Raw genomic sequence first — 19,371 nt, 5'->3', positions numbered from 1 at the left:
CCCATTCAGAGGACAGTGATCTGGCTTTCTGGGCCAAACTGGTCCAAGTCCCAGCACTCCCAGATCCCCACTCATTCATCTAAGGGTGACACTTAAAAGGAGTATACAAAGCACACTTAATCCTCTCTCAGTTCATGCTGCTATGATGCCAAAATGCAAAGAGCCTAACACCTAAAAAAAAATTTCAGTCTCAGGAGAAATACAGTGGAGCCAATGGCAGTAGCTCCACAGATTTCACTCTACATATGTGGGGTCAGATTGAAAAGTGAGCAACAGGGCTTGTCCTGGAATGGTCACTTAAGGGACTGAGAAAGCACTTGATTTTTGAAACTATATCAGCCTCTACTCTTCCCAAAGAATAAAACATTCTAAAATATTTCCTGCATTGCATAGTTTTGCTCATTTATAGACTATGAAATCTTTTAGATGACAATTACAGTATTGCATTTCTGATTTGATCCTAAATGTACAGACATATTTAGCATTAAAAATAAATCATCATTAAAGTCACATACTAGTTGTTTAAATTACACAAAATCAAAGAAAACCTGAAAAGTTTTAAGAACAAGAAGAAATAATATTTTTTTTGCACAGGCAGTAATTTTTAATTTAAAATTAGATACATTCATGTAGTTATCAATTACTACTATAGTCAATAATTACTTTAAAATCACTTAAAACTGATAGTTGAAAGGTGTTACAGCTTATTTGAAGGCTGTGCAAAGATGGCCTTGTACTGTTGTAGCAGTAATTTTTTAAGCAAGGAAATGGTTAGACTTTTCTGTTGTTGAAGTCTTATTGGTAGATTTATTTATTTATTTTAATTTACTAAGCCTGTTTCTTTTTATAATAGAGATCCCTTCTCTAATGAAGTCATGCATTATAAAAACTTGTGCAAGGGGAGCCCTATGCCACAATATCTCAGACCCCAAAGGCTTGACGTTACAGGTTCCTGCAGGATGACGCAGAACTGCTACAAGGTTTGAACCAGCCAAGCCCCTTTTTCTGCCCAAATCACTCTCAGTGCCTCCTACAAGCCAGCCCTTCCCCGTTCTGCCTTAGGAGACATACTGGGGAGGAAAGAAGAAAAGGCAAAAGCATCTCTTTTCATCCGGCCTGTTTTCAAACACAGCTATATCGCTTTCACACCAGAACTATTCAAGTCAGAGAAGACTGAATCTCTTTCTCATACAAAGTGAGGACTCCAAAGTCCTGCTGAAACAGCAGATCCATGTGTGCCTGTAGAATGACAGACCCCAAATATCACCATAAAACCCCAACTTATTTCAAAGGAGAATCTCCTACTATGGGGATGCTTTTTATAGTCTCTACCTTCTGAAAGGAAGCATTTTTTGCTTCAAACCCCATCATTGCTCAATTTGAAGCCACCCTACAACCTGGATGCTACTCTCCAGCTCCAGGAGGAGGTGGGTTTGCTGCCAGGGCTCTGCCAGCATCTCCAACTGATGGAGACCATGGTAGGAATTGTTCATTCTCTGTCCCTTGAGACACAGAAAAGACACTGGTCCAGTCACAGGCTGTTCTTAGAGATAAGTGAATAGCTTTGGCAAATATTTCTTTGGGAGTAAAAAGTGCAGATTCATCTGCACTAAAACTTTAGAAATAACTTGCTTCACTTTCTCTAAACTGCTCATGTTATTTTTTCAAGAAAAAAAACTCAAAATCTTCCGAGGATGGAAATACAGACCTTTCTACACCAAGCACCTTATTTTTACATTTCCTTTGACTATTTTTTAATTTGTAAAATATTAAAATTGCTTAAATGTAAAGGCAAAGTTTAAATTATTTTTAATTTTTATTTGCTGAAGATTTCCAGAAGTGGGCAAACTAACTTCATTTTAAGTCACCCATGGTCATTTTCTATATAATTCTTTGGAACCACCAGCCAATCAAGCACTTAGATATCCACAGGCTTTTTGGAGGCCCACAACCAACTTCAATGCACTCAAATTTTTACTAGGTGCATTTCTAAATGGAGAAGGAACTACTGTATCAAAGAGGACATATATTTCAACTCTTTTCTTCATGCTGTGGATGGTTATTCCCACAGCATAGTAGGGCCAGGCAGCAGCCACCCTTGCAGTTCCCACTTCTAGGGTCTGCAGGATCCCAGATGCACCACTGGAACTTATAAATTGGACATTACAGTTTTACTTGAAATCTTTTCTTTTCCTGTTCTTAGCATCCTTCCTATGGGTTACAACTGAAACTAAGTGCTATAAATGTAAAAGACAACACGACTCCCTGTTTTGCAGAGGGCAAGAGTTAAAGTTTTACTGTTCCAGTCAAGATAAAAAATATCTTCATTTACAATGACATCATGATAAATTGATTTTATCAGGTATGAAATCTGAAGATGAGGTAACATGCTTATAATAAAAAATCATAAACAATTAGGGTTGTGACTCTATCTTCTAGAAGCCTCTATAGAAAGTTATTTTTGCCTTAAATACACAATACTTGGATATTTCTACTTTGAGCACCACTTGTGAGTAAAAAATTGGGTTGTACATTATCAAGTTATATATTCAACTTCTACCTAGTCAAGAAAAAAAAAGAGTTCCTTTTACTGAAATACTGTTCACTTTCATAATCAATTATTCTGAATAATGTTGGAATTGAATTTGAATATTTTTCTAATCTGTAAGATAAGACAGAAACACAATGTAACAGAAAAACATTACCAGTTACACGTTTTAAATGTTAAAAGTAGTCTCTTCTTGAATATATACCTGCATATATATAGCACAAAGACAAATCTATTTATTATTCTCTTTCTGTTTCTTTCAGCTAATACCACATACTGAACGCCAGCAGTAAAACAGTACCAAGGACCTGCATAATTTTGAATCTCATGCCCATTGCCAAACTCAAGGAACTTAGTAATTTCAGAAGGTAAAACTCCTTCCTAGATGCTTTTTTCCCCCATACCTCCTGCCCTAGGGCATATGCTGCAAGGACCCTGATTATCCACAGAGAAATTTTACTCTCAAAAATAGCATGGTTGTTTTTTTGTAAAAAGCCTTAATTTCCATGAAGCCATGTAAAGTCTTAAAACTAGGAAAAAACCCTAACATAGCAAAATAAGTAGCAGCCAGCAGATCACTACGGAAATGGCTATATTTTCTTTTATTTTCCACATATTGCAGGAGCTGCTGCTAGTCTGTATGCAGTGTCACTCAAAAACCATGAACATAATTTATATTCTAAGTTTCAGTTATCAAGAGAAAAAACTGATTATCTAAACTGTATAGGGCATATAATAAAGCAAAGTTAAACCTTATAAAGAGCTCATTTTATTCAGAACAAAGTGACTACATGTCCTAGTACAGTGGATTCAGATTTACTATGGCACAACACTTTAAACAAGTTCTGCCACAAACATATCAGGCTGCACATACTTGCATGAGACCTGCGAGCCTCACTTGAGAACACACATGATCAGTGCTGAGAGTTAAATGCCATTCATACTTGTAGCTTCTTCTCAGCGTGAGTAGAAGAGGATAATCCAGTATCTGCTTTGTGGAAATGAGTCCTTGAGATGTCACAGTATCTGTAACTGACTGTAGAAAATGCTTAGAGAGAACTTCCACACACATTCCCTTCTTGGAGATCTCAGCCCTGACTGCTGGTTACTGACAGAGGAAGTTATCTTATAGAAAGTCAAAGGTTTATTAAAAGATACTCTAAAGACAAAGTAGTTTTCATCCAAAGGGAACCCTTCATAAAAAATGCTTGGCACAGACAGGAGGATGGATGACATATTTCCACCACTACCACAGGTGCTCTGTTTTACTTCATACCTTGGTTTCACAAGTCTGGCAATGCATGGAAGAAACATAACAGTGCGATTCAACTTCGCTGACAAATGTACAGGAAGTGTCTAGAAAAGAAGAATGATCTTTGGTTCCAGGGGCTGGGCTACACATCAGGAATGCCAAACTATTCAAGCCTATTGAGTTCATAGCTTTGTTGGAAAAAAATTTTCACGAGTTTGCTTTAAAAAAGGCAAATACCACTGTGATAGGATTATATAAAGAATAAAGTTACTTTCATAATTAAGATAGCACCTTACTAGAAGTTATCAGGAAGGTTGGTAGAAACAAATAAATATTGAATTAACTAGGGCTATGTCAACAATCAGTTTGCTAGTTTGGAGCCTGATTTCAAAAAAACAAACATTTTAGATGGAACCAAAAGGAAAATTTTTCATTTTTTTCTTTATAAAAATTAATTGTTTACATTTTGGGTTATATGATTCACCCTGTCTCCTCAAAGAAAATAAAACATAGATACACAAGGGGGCAAAGACCCATTTCTTATTGAACAGACAAAGGATCAGATGCACCATCCGATAAGGACTGATTTGGATTCACAGAGAGTCTGTCCCTCGTAGTATTTGCATTCACCTCCTCCCTTTGCAGAAGATGCCAAAAGCACTAGGATACCCTGCTCTTCCAGCCTGGTCCAATGAATACTTCAGTATTTTACATTTTTTATTTTTTGTCTCATTATTTAAACTGTCACAATTAAGTCCCCTAACCATCAGATTATGAGGTTGTTTTCTGCCCCTCTAGGTAATTAACTGTCCCTACAACACAGAAGCGAATCAACAGGAAACACAGCCCACTGTGCCAAAGCTGTGTTACTCACTGACCCAACACTGACATATACAAAAAGGCTTTATCTTTCCAAGATGCCTATGACACCATTAGGAAAAAACATGACCCTTCCATCCCAGTTCATGCGTTGAAGAGACAGTTTACACTAAGAAGCATCTGCTGCTTTGTAATTGTGAAAAACCATACAGACTTCCCTACAAAAATAGTAAATGAGAAGTGAGTTGATTTATACAAAACAGCCTGTCAGAGACTCTTCAAGTTCAGAGGGGCTGTAAGGATATTTTTTGTATCCTGAACAAAGTATGAGTAAGGCTGTCAGAAGAAAAATCTCTGGTGATGCCTTAGTACAATCCATCCAGTTCTGCAAGGATGTGCAGGATGTGCACCCTTCAAATGGTGTCTGACTGTTCCACTTTTATATTTCTATGTCTGATTTAAATGACAAACTGAGAAAAAACTCCTCCATAGCACATAGACAACACTGTAACTAGCCCTGCTATGCAGGGACCAAGCTGTTGCAGGAGATGGGACTTTTTCCATAGACTTCAGCTGGCCTCATACTTGATTACAGATATTAGGGAGCTAAACAAAACATATAGGACCTCCGAGTTTGCCTCATGCTTCCACTTTTTCCTTCCCAGCCTTCACAGACTGTTGAACCTCTTCTGCATTCTGCCCCAGTAGATTTCTACAGTTTAACCCCATTACCTGGGATATGGTCAGGAGTCTGGCTCAAGGCACAATAGAGGAATTGCTGCCCGTGAACGTCAGAACAACGATTCCTTGTTGTAGAGGGCTATCCCCACTGTTCTTTTGTCTTTTAAAATTAACTGTAACCCTTGTTAACATACAGTGTAGCACACTTGTAGTATTTATATTTTCTGCCCTTTAAGGGGGCAATATGACATTCTTCTAAGAGTATAAAGGGTACATAATTCCCAGCCTTTTACCTAAGACTAAGTTGAAATTTTTACATTAATAGAGAACTTTTCACTTGCTACTCTCCTTTTTCTGTCAAAATAAATGCTGATTCTAGATGGTAATTAAATATTTCCATACTCCGTCAGGTTTTTTTGCGCAAGTGGTGAGTACAAAGCTGTTCATAATTCTTCTGTGGTTCTCTGGGACTGCTGTTCACATGACAGTGCTTGAAGTATGTCAAGGTGGAAAAACGAACAGGAGAATCTAAACATTTTCCAGTGCAGGGTGCTGCAGAACAACAGCTTGTATGCTCTGAGACATGAGCGCATTCACAAAAGTCAGAGTACTGGTGGTTATCGTCTCTCAGCGTGATTCCTTACGTTAGTGGTGTATACACCTACTTTGGGATCTCTGTAAGAAAATCTAAGCCTCCTCCTGAAACTGTAGGAGCTAGCAACAAAAGAAATAGAGTATTTTCTTGGGGCCTGATACAGTAGGCACAAGGCTTGTGCACTGCTGGAGTATCAACTGGTGAAGTTGAGTAAGGGAACAATGTGTCTGTGACCATAAAGGATAGAGAAACAACAAAGAAAAGACAGCTAAAACAGACTAACCAAACTAATTCATTCCCTAAAAATAAACTCAAACATTCACCACTACAAGAAAGAAAAAACAAAATAAAAAACCCATACAGAGGCAAAGTGCTTACTACAAGAGGCTTGAAATGGTTGGCAAAAGAAGAACCTCCTGTTGTTGATTTCTACTAAGGTCAAAAAAACCCCAAAACCAACCCTCATACTTTTACATGATTGCCTTTTTATTTTTTTTGCGAATAAATGAAATTTAATCAAAGGTATGCTTGATGCATCAAACCCTTCTTTCAGCTCAGAGCAAGGGCTGGAAGAAGATCATATCCGTCCCAAACACACCATATAAACAAACATTTCCACTCCCCAAGATATGCGGGTTTGTAGTACAAAGATGAACAGTACAGTTTTTATTTTGTTTTAAAATCACAAACTAGTATGGCTCTTAAGGAAGCTTTCATTTCTGATTTCTCCATCTATCCCCTGCAGTCCAGGTGTTCTGTTCAGCAGCAGTCTGCATTTCAGTCAGAGAAGGAAAAAGGGTCTGAGAAGTATCCTTTCTACCTCAGACAGCAACATGTGGCAAACCCACACAACTCTAAATCAGAGAGAAGAAGCTTGAGCTGATAGAGAGCAATGACTAAGCGAAAGAGGCTTCAGAGTTACAAGATTAAAAAAAAAAAAAGGCAAAAAATCAAAACAAAATCCCCCCTAAAAAAAAAACAAAGAAAAAAAACCTTCTGAAAAGACCAAAGTAAGTGGTAACAGCACTTTTCATCACATCACAGTCAGTAAGGGCTCCTGGCAGCAAACACAAGTTACCCCCTTGCCCAGGCCTGACTTCATTGTCATTCCCATTATACATCACAAACTGGATTCCCAGATCCCTCTGTGGTTCATTACTTCCCACGAAAACTCCTCTCTGAGGGTATCTAGCAGTCACTCATTTAAATTCGGCCTTTCCTGGCTAGAGCTAGAAAACTATGTCCCTTGAGCCCAAAGGACCACCACATCCATCCTCCAACCTGCTGAAGCCAGAATTACTTAAGCTGTGGAGGTTCCTGTGGACTCAATGTTCTCACCCAATGGCAGCATTTCCCTTGAGTTTAGTTCAGGTTTCACTGTTAAAGGCAACTGTACCTACAGCAGTGTCTCAGCATACCCAACAATCACTTCTTCTGGAGTAACGAGTCCAGATAAATGAGAGTTAAGCAACTCTAAACTTGGTTTCATTTTATATCCAATACAAACTTTTACTTCTGAGCAAAAAAATCATGTTAAGAACAACAAACTGATGTTTTTTCTTAAGTTTATTTTAATTTGGTATATATACACTAGTGACTTCAATAAAAGTTTCAAACTAAATACACCTGTTGCTTTATGACCGAGCAACACAAATTGAAAGAGACAATGAACCATAATATTTCATCTTTTTTCAAGCTCACCTAATTTACTTTTCACATTTTAAGCATTTTGTCCTGTCATACTAAAAAGTTACTTCCACAATTTGCTAGAGTTAACATGTATCTACTATTACACCACTTTTAGGTGCTTGAACATAAACATTATTTGCCCATGATACAACACTCCCATGTTTTTTGAATGAATCTTCTTTCTATATCTTTCATTTGATGGGAGAGATGTACAATATAAGGATAAAACTTTCAGTTCCTGTACTATATAAGAATCTTCCTGTGGTAGCTTGAGATGATTTAATAGGAGGAAAAAAATGCCCTCTGTTATGGCATTTGCTTTGGCCATAAGATACAGATGAAACTGAGAGGGGCTCAGACTTAAATATCTTGATTTAATCCATGAGGGAATAAGGGCATCAGTGAGAGTTTTATGGCCTTGATTCTTATATCTATTAATTCTGAAATCTGTACCATTGGCTTTCTTACAGGAAGAGCAGGTGCACATTTGGTTCTAAGCACTTTCAAAATGTATGGGTTTGGATACCTTTATATATGATCATCCATTTTTAGTCACAGCATAATTTATTCAGAGACCAAAGACACAAAGCAACATTTACACCAACAGCAGACCACCACCATTAAATTTTTTTAAGTCATTTGATAATCAAGTATTTTTGTCAAGCTGAAACTTATGAATATGAGATCAACCACTACAAGAAATCTGTGAAAACGTCTGTTGTCAGTATTTTTTTTTACTGAAGTAGATACCTTTACATTTAAATTTTTTATAGAAAAGTATAGATTATATTTGCATTATTAGAAGTTAAGAAGCATCTGCTTTACAAGGCTGACTACTTAATCATTAGAATCTAGGCTAAAAATAAAGTAATGCTTACACTCATATACTGTCAGAGATGGAACCACAACTGCTCTCTTTCCATGCCAGCTCCTTTTGCACAAGTAAAGGATTTCTGAATTCAAGGATCATAAACACATTTAAAAGAATTTATTCTGTTCAAGAATTTGTCTCTGAAGTCTTTTCTCCATCTTATATAAATACTGAATCATATAGGAGTTGACATATGAGTGATAAATAAGGAGCAGAAGAATCATAATGAGCACCTTTATATTTTCAAAAAGAAAATGCAAGAACTATCAACTTACTTTTGATGTTCTTTTAAAAACTCTAATAAAACCTATGATATCCTGAATTTTTTCCCACAGTAGGCCAACCTACCATTTTGCAGAATTGCAGTCGTACTGAAAGCCTGTTGAATTTTACTCTACACCGATGAAACATAAAAAACTGGATGAATAAAGCATGTCTTAAATACTCACGTATATTGGATGCACATTTTATGTACAGGTGTATCGGACATCTATTTATCCAGCTATCCACTGCTATGATGGGAGGAAGATTATTCTTTACTTCTACCCATTGTGGGATTTCACCATCAAAATTAATAGCAAGGATGGTTTTATCACAGCTACTGCACCCACAGATGCTGTACATAATCTTACGACCAATTTCTAGTTATTTCTTTTAATCACAGATGATAGTGACAGATGGCACTTGGGGAAATTCAGCATTATGGGAGGGGGTAGCTATGAATAATGACAAAGCAACATGCATATCAATATTTTGCCAGATTTGTTTCTAGCAAGTGATAAAGAAACAATGTTTTGACTATAACCTCCAGCAACAGCTAAGACAATGTTTGTTTTCCCTCTTTCTTTGAAAGGAAATTTGTATTATTGTCCATTACTAAAACATGCTAGTGTGTGAAAAGATGTATACAGCTCCATTGTCATCTAGTGCAGTGGTGGCCAAACAGAGAGAGGTAACCAACACGTGGGGTCAGAGGCTCACTGAACACAAGGAGTGAAAATATTTGGAGTTTTCCAGCACAATTAAATCCCCTAAAGGTTTGTTTTCCTGACTTTCAATGTCAACCCAATGTGAGAAGCACAAGCCTGCAGGTAGCATAGGATGAGGAAAACTCTCTCATCAGCACTAATTAGTCCAACTATAGGCTCTTCAGACATGTGACACACACCACTCCCTATGATTTTCCATTATTCACTTGCCAGGCAACTACCATTTTTGTGCTTTGAATATGTGAACAATGTGTGGGACAAACACCATCATTAAAAACATTTCCTGACATGAGAAGAGTTGCATTTCCATCCCAGCTGCAGCTCACAGCCCAGGAATTTAAATGCATGATTTCAATTCCCAAAGTGAATTAAAAAACACCTATAATCTGAATGAAGCCCCTAGTCAATAAGACCCTGTCCCAGTTACCTCTTGGGCCTGGGTCCCTCTACACAGCCACCTTTTCATGGGACTTGCACAGAGTTACTTAAAGTTTTGCATAAATTTCAGCATTGTTGTTTCCTCTACTTCCATCTGCAGAAGATGCACTCAGCTGGTTCCCAAGTAACAGGCTGCAGGTCTCTGTGCTGCTGAGGTACCAACCTGACCTGTACCAGGTAGAACATGATTCTACCCAACCAGGCATGGCATACACTGCATTTCTATTGGCTTTATACTTTTATGCTGATTTTATGCTAAATCTTTTGAAAAGCTGGACTAACTCAGATTAATGATGTCTGATCTAGTATAAGGTCTGGTGGGATAAAAATATTGAGGTAATATTGCCCCCACCAGCTTTTAAAGCATCAAATATAAAAGGGCAGACATCCAGACTTCAGGACTTCCTCCTGTCTGGGACAGGTAATTAGATTCTCTTCCTGTAGGATAACATGTTTCAGCTTAGCCCCACCTGCCCCTGCAATCCTGCCATTTCCTGTGGTTTTTTTTTTTTTATATTGTAAGGCCCCATTTAAAATTGGATCATTGGAGCTGAATGTTGTATCATTTCTCTCCCCTAGAAACAGAATCAGGCCATAAGACTGTTCTTGCCAACTGTGAATACAAGTGAAGTTTCCAATATGTAATTTTGATTTTATCAGTTGCTAAGTAGTAAGAGTTAAATTCTCTTCCCTGATCATCACACAGGTTCCCTTGAAGTCTATTCTCCAGCATCTGCTTGTATTAAACTGCAATTCATGTCAATAGGGGTGCTGTAGTCACAGGGAGATTAATATAACTTTGAAGGAATGTGTTAACATGTTCAAAGAAAAAATTTAACCCTTAACTTCTTAGTATTACACTTGCTTCACTTTACCATAGTTGCTCTATGATTTCATGTGTTTGAAAACAATTTCTCTTTTTTTCTTTTTAATATATTGAAGTCCTGCAGGGAAATTAAAAAGGCACTCATAAGAAAAAGTGGGAATTCAATAAACAGGAAGAATCATATATATGCTATTACATAGTTTATTCCTTTTTTTCTAGGTTATCTGACTAGTGGTATTGTCACAGAATTCTGTTGTGCTCTAATCCATTGAGTAGTTGAGTCCAAGTATGACTCCAATTTGCTGCACTGTGTACAGGCCCACTAGATATAAAATGGAGGCTGCTATGCCCAAACCTGAGCTCAGTGATTACAGCAGCTTCCAATCTCATCCCGTAGCATGACTTTTTGTAGCAGAAAGGAAGGTGGTAAGCAGCATATTCCTTTAAATTTATTTTTTTTGAAACAGATGAATGAACTAGATCACACACTAGAGCACACCAGCTATAACACAGAATATCAAAGTTAAACAGATATTATGTAATTACTCCTTCAAGCCTCAAAGTTGTCCTATAACAAACAAAAAGAACTTCAAAACACTAGGCATTACCTTCTAGAAGGACAGCTGATTATTTTAGTTTGTCCTCTCCACCTGGCAAACCCGTATTCACCTTTTTTCACTGCAGAGTCAGCTGATTGCCTGTACCCCATATCCTGACATGCACAAGATAAATAGTTTAGAAATTATCCAAAAGTATTTGACCTTTTGGGCATGCCTTGAATAGCACTAATATTACAGATTTTGCTACATTAGAGCATTCTTGGATCACACGAAATGGCAGATAAAGACAAGTTTATCTACCTAAATTAATGGAATACTACAGGAACTTGATGAAAAACGAGTGTGTGTGAGGGGCTCATTCTGCACTCCCACCCCGTGGGCACTGGGAATCCCAAACCCCGACTAACACATTCAGGAGGAAAACAGCAGCTTCACCTGGCACACAGCTTGCAGAAAGGCACCCCAGCCACAGGACAAACAGCAGTGCCTCAAACAGAGCCAAGGGGCTTGCACTGCTCATCCCTGATGTGGTGTGGGCTACTAAGACCGGCTGACCTCAGCAGCAGTATTATGGGATAACATTACTGAGAAAGCTTGACTGGACAGACACACTTATTACAGTCCTAAGGCAATTTGTCTGTAGTTTCAAGGTGATTGATACACTTCTTCAGTGAACAATAAAGCTGCTTCCTCAAAGTAATTCAGTGCTCCATCTAGCACCAAGGCAGTAATATCTTGCACCTATAAACAGGGCTTTACCACTAAGAGTAAGAGTATAAGCATTTAACAGGTTCTGGAATGGATTGAGGGGTAGTATTTTTCAGCAATGAGTAGACAACAGCTCAACACATTTTGACAACATAGAAAACCAGCAGAGTAACTTTTTTTTATTGCTTATGAGTGATATATATTGCTTTGTTGGTTCTGAGTAATCATATAAAAAATTAAAATTAACTACCCAGCCTCAGATGAAGGGGGAGGAGAGTACAAAGATTAAAAGTCACTAATCAATCTATGTGGAGTTTGAATTAATTAGAAAGTAATCCTTTGCAGATTAAAAAAAAAGAGGAAAAAGATAAAAACTGTGAGTGAAACGAATAATAAAAAGCACTATGAAAATCAGTTCCCTTTCCATAAAAGCTAGCCATCCTAATTCATTTCCTGTACAAATTTATTACAAGTCTAATTTAAATTGCATAAGTAACTTCTTAATCTTCCACAGGAATTCCCGGTCTCATGCTTCCCTTTTCTTGCTCCAGTTGATCCTTTCATATATGAAATAAAACTCTCCTAGGGGAAAGGCAGGAAGAGGAAACAAATGCCTGTTTTACAGGGATGCAATCAATAAGCACTATCCTATTTGAAGCAGCTGAGAAGGAAATTCAAAGGAAATCCCTGCTTGACTAGAAAATGTCAATGGCAAGAGCCCCAGAAGAACAAGTTTTCACACCTGGGAACTGACAGATTTAGAGGAAGCCAGCTTTGAGGACACTGATTGTAGGACATTAATTCTCTGATGTTTTTGTTGGTTTAACACGTCAGTAATTTCAGCTAGAAATACCCAACACAACTTGCACCTTGGTGAATATACAAAAAACTGTGCTCACTCCAGAGCAGAGGACAGCGGACCCTGCTGGGCAGCACTGTGTGCAGGGTGCCAAGGCCATGTCACATCCCACATGGCTGCAGCCCACATGGCCATGCTGGCAGTGCCCCCACCAACCCAAACAGTGGGGCACAGGCATTGCCATCCACAGCATAGGCTCCCTACACAACCCTCCCATAGCTTCTCCTGCATCACCTCCTTTTCAAAGCAGTATTTCCACCAAAATTTTTCTATTATAACAACTGACCACTGTCCGGTGAGGAGTGGATGATACCATTATTCTGCCACTGGGAGATTGTCACCTGCCAGGCACTGTGGTGACTGGTGAACCTGCTCCTCAGCTTGGGATCAACACCCTGTACCTTCAAAGTGACCCCCTCTGTTACACCAGCAAAGGGTCAAGCCCATTTTACCATATTTTTGTCAAAGGGAGCATCTCAGCTCAGATTTTGTAATTGCTGTTATGTGAAGGTTGCCTGAATTTTTTCCTAATTAGACGTATTTCTATTGTCTTCTCCACAGATACGTGGCAATATAAACTTAAGATTTTTTTTCCATGGCAAGAACAAACCCTGCAGTTCACAGACTTGCATTTCCTTCAGCTTTTCACTGTCAAGGGAGGCAGCTAGCAGCAATACCAAAGTCTCTACCTGACACAGAACACTGAACATATTTTAAATATTATTTAAAGATTTTTACATACCAATGACCATGACTGCATTGAAACCTCAGCTAGATCAAATCCCCTCAGTCAAGAGTGGGTCTGATTTGAACAAAGACCTTGCAAAGGGAACAAAACAGGTAATAAGCCAAGCTCATGTCTTCTCAGAACAAGGGTAAGGACAGAGTATGTGAGGGAGCATTTGCTAGAACCTTCAGAGTTAGTGAAGAGGAGGCACAGCACACCATCTGCTTCAGATTTTGCTTTCTGCTGTGTGTGAGACATAATATGAAGTTGGTGTTTCCAGCAGGGTATCACCAGATCAGAGTTTTTAGGGACTTGAATCAATTTCAGCTGGACCCCTTAAATGGTTTTCCTCAGTAACTTCTTCGAAATGTACAATAATGAAGCTGATGTTGACATTTAGGAAATCCTTGGACTACTCTTGATTTCTATTGATCTGGTGAGCAATGTTACAGAACTATCATCAAATTAAGTCACAGTAGAAATCAGAATAATAACATTAGTGAATTAATAGTGATATTAAGTCAGTGTTAAACTGCAAAGCAAATATAGCACATAATTAAGTCACAAATCTAAAGCAACAAGCAAACTTTCTCTAATAGTGCAAAATATGGAGACTGTAGAACATAGCTTTTACAAGAAAACTAAAAAACACCAAAAAGCCCTGAAAGAATAATGAAAAGGGGCAAATAAGTTGTCTCCTGGAGTAGCGAAATGAATTTAACTAGTCAACACCACAAATGTCTGTTTTGGCTCTAATTATCAGCTTGGGTCATCTTGCATGAGACAAGTGCAAAGAGTAGTTCAGGAAACAAACAACATTTTTTTTAATGCCAATTGAAACTTCTCAGTCTCAACTGTTGTTATGGAGACTTAGATTTCTTTTTCCAATTGAACTCCACCCCATGCACAAAGCAAAGCTGTTAATAAGCTGTTATGCTTCAGACTGTCACTACAGTCAGAAGTCAGGAGAGGTAGGACTGAGACAGACAAGATAATTTCCTCAGTTATTTTCAGCACAGTTTCTTAACAACCTCACCAGCAACAATGCTCTCATTCATGCAACCATTCTCTCAGAGTGCTAGAAATGAATTTTAGTAGTTAGTGACAGTCTGAGGCATCTCTTATTGTATAAGATAAAGAGGGAAACAGCTGCATGTCTCAACCGTGCAAACCACTACAGATTTTTATAAAACCTCAAGTGCTTGTTTGGACAGATTCTGTCATGCAAACAGACCACTTGGTTGCTGAAACCTACCAAGTTTTTGGTGAGTACCTCTAAGGGTATGTTCAGAATGACCTAGAGAAAAGTCAAAAGGGTTTTCAGTTTTGTTTTTTTGGTTTTGTTTTGTATGCAGTTTTTTGGGTTGTTTGGCTTTATTTTGGTTTTTGCCTTTTTTTTTTGTTGTTTTGGTTTTTTTGGTTAGTTTTGTTTCTTTGTTTAGGTGTTGGGTTTTTGTTTTTAGGTAGGGGTTGAAGGTTTCTGAGACAATTTTTTCCTCCTCAAACTGAAGAGTACACAACACAAAGCTATAAACTCCCTACACACTTGTTGAAGACTTGCTGCTCAAGTAGGCAACTAATATTCAGGATATAGACAGACAAATCTGGTTACTAGTTGGCACACTTGCAAGAATATGATCTGCAGCACAGTCATAACACAGGACTGGCCATTTGCCATTGCTCTTCCCATGTTTAGAGCAATGGTGTTTTTCTTCTTGTCCAGTAGTACAGTTAAAGTTTTCCCTCAAGTCTTGGGTTATTTGTGACCAGACCCTCAGACACATTTTGGTGACCTCTAGAATATAGTCAAGACCTAGAAAAATTCACCAGTGAGGATTAAATCACCTAGCAAACTTGGGGGCTTTTTTCTCTTGATTCCTCCTGGTCCAGGATAGGAGAGTTTCCTCCACTGGAGGACAAAAGTCCCTAAAGTATAGTTCTGTGCTGAATTACTCTCCGGCTTTATTGACTATATAGAGACTTGAGTCTGAATTTCGGTAACACAAAATTGCTCCCTGACTCATCACATAAATACAGTCACCTCCACATGCAGATTTCACATTGAAATCATTAATCATGCAAAGGTTTAAGACAAGATAATATATCACCAGTTTTCTGGCCCACATGAAACTGCTGCTCTGATTGCACCTGACCACTCATTGGTCTGAAATTTAGTGTCATTTATGAGAAGGTAGAAGACAATGAATTTTTTTTATACTGGCTGCATTAAAAAAAGTTAATAGAATTTAAATCAAACTCAAATAATTTTTCTTTTTAAAAAATCTTTGGATAATTTTATCTGACAGTTAAGTACTGTAAAGGGATGTTAACCGTGCTTCAACTAAAATTTTTTTACAAGTGTGTATAAAAGTAATCCACCCCTTCAGGCTGTCAAAATATGAATCACTTCAGATAAATTAAGAACCTGTACCACTGTAATAAAACACTAATTTGAATTACAACTACCCACCATTTGGAGTTATCTAAGCATTTCATAGCCATTGATGTGTTTTTCTATACATTAACCTATGCATACTTAACATATTTACCCTCATAAAGCTCAAATGCTAATTACTTAAGCTGTCAGTAAGTAAAGCTTGCTTCACCCTTACTCCTCTACAGAAATCCATTCCATACTGTACAGGACCAGTTAGCACTTGCTGTTAAACAGAAAAAGGCATTTTGTTTGCTATGGGCAATTTCAATTTCCTGCTGCCTGAACTTATATTCCACATAGCTCTCCCTCAAAAATCTTTGTGACGTTTCAGCCAATAGTTTGTAAAATTTCTTTTCCTTCCAAAGACTGAAATCTGAGTTGCTTAAGTTTACTTATGTTGAGCAACTAACAATGAAGGTGTCAAGGAGCAAGAAAAAAACCCCAAAACAACCAAACAAACCTCAAAGAGGAGGGGGAAGAGGAGACTTTGGTCATTTCAAAAGCAGACTTGCTCCACACTTCAACAGTAAACCGAATTGTCCCACACCTCCTCTTGCCAGCAGTACAAAAAGAGAGGAGTTTCAGACTCTAATTTACTGACAACTGTTTAAAGACAATCCATCTTTGTTGTAAACTGATATGAAAGACGAAGGTTGCAAAAAGAAGGTGAAAATATATGAAGAAGTTTTCTATGTTATTGATAGTGACTGGCTTGAAGGTGTTCAGACCCCTTTTAAAAATTAAGATGCAATTTGAAGATAATACAAACTTCTTAAGCAAGATAATTCTTCAGAAGTTCTTTTTAATTTAGCACAATTGGTGATTTTACCTTCCACATAATTCATTATTTTAAAGCAAGAAATTAGATAAAAACATTAGCTACTTCCTTCATAACATAACCTTTTAACTTCCAGATACACCAAAACAAAATTGTTCTCATTGCAAAATTGTTCTCATTGCAAAATAACTTCCATCTTTATCAAAAAAAACCTCAAGAAAAGAGTTTATAATCTGCTTCGCCCCCCACACATTAGTGAAGATTATAATTTGTGAAGTTCTACAAAAGCAAATAGTTTAGTCCAAAGAGGTCAGTTTTCTGTCTCTACTGGAGATATCACAGAATTCTGTAGTAAAATTTTAACTATTTTTAGCCTCCCTGTGTCTACATCTCTAATGCTAAGTCCTCTGAAGGGAGAACAAAATAAGCACCAGACATGTGAGCACATGTGAGGTTCTCTGGTGTGTGAGTCCCAGGGTAATACAGTTCTGTTAACAGTCAATTAATTTAACAAAAAGTATTTGAGAGCAGAATTTAGACAGCCTGGAGTAGGACTATGGATTACTTTGGTGAACTGGTTTTTGGTTTGGTTTGTTTTTTTCCCATATCCTGGGAAAAAACAACCCCCCAAAAAATCAAAACCAAACCAAATCCCACCTCCTTTTCTATAGTTTGAAATAAAACATGCCTGGACAGCAGGTCATCCACCTTAAAGTCTTCATTTTGTATTTGGTGACTGTTGTGCCACCTACTGTACCTTTCAGTTACGTAACTCAGTATTTATTGGTACTGCAGCTCGCCAAGGTCTGAACTCTGCAGAGTTATCATGGAAGGAGTGGGCAGGGAAAGAACGAAAAGATTTGTCATCTGAGCACTGTGGTCTGTCAAACCTTTGCCATGGGCTAAGGCATGGTAAGTACAGGAGAAACATGTGCTCATATATATCCATATACATTGTTTTGTCAAGGCTTTGCAGAGAGCACATGGCAGCTGAAGGTCTCTCATGGAGTACCATGTGATTAAGATATGGCAGAAAGGCAGAAGAATGTAGCTTTACCTTACAATAATAATTAAAAAAATCAGGAAATATTAGGTTCTAAAGGTAGGTTGCAGTTTAGTGTTGACAATGAAGAGTAATTTAAGACTTATGATATTCTCTTTTATTCTCATCTCAGCTCTATACAGTGTCTTATCGCTTTAAAAAAGACCTTTCCCTACTAAATCACATTATTTCTATTACTTAGGGAATTACAATATTTGTACAGTTTATATGCATGGAATACAATGGGATTTGCATAATATGGATGGCATTAGTGCTTTGATTAACAGAACCCACCTGTACAACCTCTCAAGTATTAGTTCCTGGTTATTCTTTTAACCCAAGCATTTCCATCTCGCATATTAGAGCTCTCAGTGAACAGCTAAGATTTATCTGGGCTACAGTGACAGAAATTGCCACTGCTTAAGCCTCTGTTAATCCCAGAAAGCCAGTGTGTGAGGACATGAGATCCTCTTGACTCACAGGAGACACAATGCTTTGTCAATTCTGCTGCCAAGACAGAAACATCACAGATGTGGTGCTTTACATGCTCCTCAATTGGTTAAGCAGAGAAGGAAATAAGAGATTAAAAGCTTGTTTTTCCTGAACATTGCACAGAGAGCAATGCTGTGTACTCTCATGACAGAGACATCCCTTTATATCCTAGTGCCTTAAAATCCTGAATGAACTTTTCAATGAGATAATGTATTTTTGCACGCGTGAAAAGTCCCCAGACAACAATTTTTTTTTTCTGTAAACATCCTTATCTTGTGGAGAATGGACTTCCAGTGCTTCAATGCCCCAGCTGCCCAAGATGGCTGTGGTGGTAAGGACAACAGAACAGCCTCAATTCTAGCTCTCCCTTTTTGGTACCTAAAGACACCACAGCTAAAGGAAACTCTTCAGCAGCATTGTGGTATTTGGGCTCCTCATTTCTGGCAGGCAATTCAGGGCTTATGTTGGAGAAGAGTAATATAAACAGTTATATTTCAGAGGAAAGACACAAGTTTCACTGAGTAGTGCCCACATTTGGTGCGCAGGAAGGGGGCTCAATTATGCAAAACTCTGTTCATCCTCTCAAAGACTCTGCAGAGTTTGAACTCTGACAACTGACAGCTTTTAGAAGACTTAAAAATCGTTTCACACAGATTCCCAGGGAGAGGTAGTATGCTGTTTTATGTGTGGATATAGCTGTAAAAATAAAGTAGGCTATCTCCTAAGAGTACAAACTCCACTTTATAGGCCTGAACACAGGTTCTGCAGATCAACATTTGTAAAACTCCTGAAAACAAAACAAAAACCAAGCAGTACTCCTCAAACTTCCGAAGTAGTAAAGGCTTCAGCTTCTGATTATTTTGTCCTGTTAATCCAACACAGTTGGAAGAACTAAACCTGATACTAAGTAAACCGACAGCTTCCCAAGGAAAAAAAAAAAAAGATAAATTCTATAATGTTATATAAATTACAGCATTAATTTCCCTCCTCAGGAATTCTTGTTGCCAGGTTTTGACAGATCAACTTATAACAGCTTTTGGTGTTATAGATTGGATAAGAA

General features: G+C 37.9%; 1 long non-coding RNA gene across 1 annotated transcript in view; it reads right to left on the bottom strand.

Moving 5' to 3' along the window:
- The window catches only part of LOC113965274, a 222,377-nt gene that overhangs the window by 107,588 nt on the left and 95,418 nt on the right, over positions 1 to 19,371 (bottom strand). The window lies entirely within an intron of this gene.

This window comes from Neopelma chrysocephalum, unplaced genomic scaffold (genome assembly GCF_003984885.1).
Source record: "Neopelma chrysocephalum unplaced genomic scaffold, ASM398488v2 Primary Assembly neopelma1_44, whole genome shotgun sequence".
Lineage (NCBI taxonomy): Eukaryota > Metazoa > Chordata > Aves > Passeriformes > Pipridae > Neopelma > Neopelma chrysocephalum.
Note: the sequence above shows the minus strand (reverse complement) of the source record. Positions and strands in the feature narration are given on the sequence as shown.